This window comes from Aulonocara stuartgranti (genome assembly GCF_965226115.1).
Source record: "Aulonocara stuartgranti genome assembly, chromosome: 17".
In the NCBI taxonomy this organism is placed as follows: domain Eukaryota; kingdom Metazoa; phylum Chordata; class Actinopteri; order Cichliformes; family Cichlidae; genus Aulonocara; species Aulonocara stuartgranti.
The window spans coordinates 30,180,001-30,184,205 of NC_138953.1; the positions used below are offsets into that span (position 1 = coordinate 30,180,001).

The following is a 4,205-nucleotide window of genomic DNA, read 5'->3' on the forward strand; positions in this document are numbered from 1 at the left end:
GTTGAACAATACTCCTTAGCCATATTGCATAAAATAAAGCATATAGTGTGTGGGCCTGTCATCATTTGTCATCAAAGCTGCTGTTGCTTGGAATGCCCAAATTCAGATTTAAACTAACACATCCTAATTACAAGACATGCAAATATGCTGCTACAAGATGTCAGATTTTCACCCTGCCAATTTTATACATAAAGGTGACATTACTCATCACTATTACTCATAACCTTGACAAATGTCACCTTTTAGTTTAGACTTCGGATTTGCATGTTTTACAGACTGTGTGTGTGTGTTTAAAAGATAAGGTTTCTAACATGCAAAGATGGCAAAATGAGAGACACAAGTCAGTTTTAGAAGCTTTTGTTTTTCAAGATTTACTCAAACTAGGGATTACGAGTCAGGTCAGCTGCTGTTGCCCTTTCTTTTCTTTCTTTTCTTTTCTTTTCTTTTAAAATCTTTAAATCTGTCATGTAGCTGAAGTGCAGTAGCCTACTAATTTGCTGCAGAACTCCTTGATGACATTCAGGATGTGGAGGATCTGGCTGCTCACCAGGTCTTCCCTTATTACATCAATCTTTGTGTGGCAGAATCTTTTTCATGTTTTCTGGCTGTGCTGGCACACAAACCACGACCTGTTGATCACCTGACTGACATTCCAGGCCAAGATGAAGACCCTCTAGGGCTCCGACACGCTGTGGCTTGTGGCCTGGCACTGAATATACAATACAGGAAAAATAGAAGTGTATGCAGGATGTACTGGAAGGCTGTTTGTAATTTATATTTTTTTTCTACATAACCTAAAGAAAGGAAATAGATACACAATACAGCAAATTTACAAAAAGAAAAATGAACACAGAACTATAAGAGAGTAATTATGTGGCTCTGCACTGCTACTGCAATAAGAACAGACAGGAAGGGAGAGCAGATTGCTGCGTGACAGAATACATTTTTCAGAGGAGAGAGGATTAAACAGCCTTATGTCACAGCATGTATTTTCTCCTGCTGTGATTATACAGAGCGGGTTGCGACTGAGGACAAAGGATGGAGCAGGAGGCGGCGCCCTCATCTGGCCTGTTGGCGGACTGAACTTTGAGACTGCCGTCATAGCAAGGTTGATCGCACACAGCTCAATATCTCCCTTCAAAATAAAACCCCAATCCCTATAGCTCTCACAATCTTAACAGCTCTTAGACAGATCAATGAAGTATTTAATACTGATTTACACACCGAAGCCAAACCTCTCCACGTCTTCCTAAATTTGAAAGAGGTTGATTCTTTACCCATGAATAGCATTCTTAAAGGTAAATATGCTCCGTAGATCAGGTGCTGTGTGTCTGAGGTCATTCGGCAAGACTGGGGTAGTAATGTGAGTCTCAAGTTTCACAGTACTCACAGAGACTATGCCAGACTTTAAGTACAAACATGATGGGGGATATCAGACACAGGAGTGCAGTTCGACACTGACACCTAGTGGAATAAGTTGATAGTTAAAGTGGACCTGTTATACTATGTTATATTCTATTCCAGCTTAGCCTCTACTAAAGCGAATTAGCATGGTTCACACTTTAAATTGAGCCCTCTTTATCTTATAGTGGTCCTTAGCTCAGCCTCTCATCTCTTCCTTTAAGTCAACTTTCCTCTGATTGGCTGCCCCTCCTAATCACAAGGTTGGGCAATTTGTCCAGAGCTGAAGGCACCTTTAAGTCAGATGCATTGCTTTATATCCAGGACTTTGCCACTTAGTTGCCGTGTCTTATCGTGTCAAGTGGACCTTGAGAGGAAAACCTGAAGTGAGAGTCTTAGACGGAAAGAAAGAAAACCGAAAACTTGAATCTCATTCTCCTGTGCACGATAGATGTAATACTGATGAAGTTTATAACCAGCCTCAATGATTATTTGAAGTATCCAGACACATCTGTGCCATAAGATGAAAAGAATACTGTTTTGAGGCTTACATATTATGGTGTCTAACCCCAGATGGACACAATGGGCCAGATGGAGACAAAGTATTCTTTTTGTGGTTCTTCAGATTGTCTTCTGGTAGTATTTGTATAGGATACAAAAGGAAAACAGGGGTAAGACATGCAGCAAGTGGCCCACAGAGGAGCCTGGCTGCCTCATTATCCTCACAGCGTCTGGGTCACCTGCTTGAGCTTAACAGCACACTGTTGTTGCTGATTTGTCAGTTGCACATCCATGATCCAAACCACAACTCCACCACATCCCAAAGGTGCTCTAGTGGAGTGACATATGTTGATTGTGGAGGTGAATTTAGTACAGTGAACTCAGTGGCATGTTTGTGACACGGCTGCTGGAAGCACCATGGAACAGTTTGGGCATACATCGATGACCTGACATGACCAGCAACAATAGTCAGGTAGACTGTGGCACTGGAACCATGCTCAGCTGGTACAGAAGGGTCCAATCATTACACCACCAACAGTCTGAACCAGGAAGGATGGATCCACACTGTCCTGTTGTTCACGCAGTAGCCTGACCCTACCCTCTGAATGTTGCAACAGAAATTAATCAATGAAATCTTTATTTTGATCCATTCTCTGTGTTAATCCATAATAAAAAATAATTGTTGATACAAATTTAGGATCAACAAAATGATTTTTCTTTTTAAAAAGCACCATATTCCAATTATTTTTTGCACCTTTACTGTTTGAAAAGCTCATACATATAATACACTCATCACACCACACTGGCATCAACAATCATTCCATGTCCAAAGTCACTTACATCCCTTTTCTTCCTCATTCTGATGCTTAGTTTTAACTTCAGCAGGTTTTCTTGACCATGTCTACATGCTTACACTGTGTGCACAATTATTAGGGAAGTGAGTATTTTGGCCGTATTATAATTTTTATGCATATTTTCCAACTTCGAGCTGGATAAACTTGAGTGCCTATTGGATTTAAGCATACCAGGTGATGTGTATTTGCGTAATGAGTGAGGGTGTGGCCTAAAGAGATCAACACTCAATATAAAGGTGCGCATAATTTTTAGGCAGCTTCTCTTCCTCAGGCAAAATGGGCCAAAAAAGAGATTTGAAGGACTCTGAAAAGTCAAAAATTGTAGAAGTTCTTTCAGAGGGATGCAGAACTCTTGAAATTACCAAGATATTGGGGGTGTGACTGATCACAGAACCATCAAACGTTTTGCTGTTTTGCACCCAGATGGATGGGCCCATGGCTGGATCAGTAACGGACACAGAGCTGCACTTCGACTCAGACGCCAGCAAGGTGGAGGTGGGGTACTGGTATGGGTTGGTATTATTAAAGATGTGCTTGTTGGACCTCTTCGGGTTAATGATGGCCTCAAAATCAACTCCAAAACCTACGGCCAGTTTTTAGAAGAGACTTTCTTCAAGCAGTGGCACAGGAAAAGGTCTGCATCTTTCAAGAAGACCATGATTTTTATGCAGGACAATGCTCCACCGCATGCATCAAAGTACTCCACTGCATGGCTAGTCAGTAAAGGCCTTAAGGATGAAAAAAATAATGGCATGGTCCCCTTCCTCACCTGACCTAAACCCTATTCAGAACCTGTGGGCCCTGCTTAAATGGGAGATTTATAGTGTAGGGAAACAGTACACCTCTCTGAACAGTGTCTGGGAGGCTGTGGTTGCTGCAGCACAAACAGTTGATTGTCAACAGAGCAAAAAACATGTGACAGTTATTGAAAAGAAGGGTGGCTATATTGGTCACTGATTTTATTTTTTTGACATGTTAGAAATGTTTATATGTAAATTTTGAGTGGTTTTATTCTTCTCACTTTAACAGATGAAAATAAACTAGTGAGATGGGAAAATGCTCATTTTTCATTTAGTTGCATGATAATTCTGCACACTAATAGTTGCCAAATAATTGTGCTTATATTCTCATTCTCTTAAAGACATAACCTCACTTTTACTTTCTTAAACATTCAGGTTTAGGTTCATTAACATTTGGATTGACAGAGTGCACTGTAGTTGTGAAATTAATCCTCAAAAATCCAGCTTGCCTAATAATTGTGCACACAGAGTAATTGTAATGAATTGCTACCATTAGATTGGCTGATAAAGTACTTGTATTGATGAGCAGCTGAACAGGTTTATCTAACAAAGTGACCAGTAAGTATGTATCTGGAGTTTAAAGTGCACAATTTCTCTCAGGAAAATGTGCAGATAAAAATCGCACAATAATCACCCTCAGACAAAGACC

At 40.5% G+C, this 4,205-nt stretch overlaps 1 long non-coding RNA gene across 1 annotated transcript in view; it reads left to right on the forward strand.

Moving 5' to 3' along the window:
* The window catches only part of LOC309692743, a 10,292-nt gene extending 6,526 nt beyond the window's left edge, over nucleotides 1-3,766 (forward strand). Inside the window, exons 3-4 of the long non-coding RNA XR_014272431.1 lie at nucleotides 1,014-1,108; nucleotides 3,180-3,766. This is a non-coding gene — a long non-coding RNA (uncharacterized lncRNA). The remainder of the gene's footprint in view (nucleotides 1-1,013; nucleotides 1,109-3,179) is intronic.
* Nucleotides 3,767-4,205: the final 439 nt, after the last annotated feature.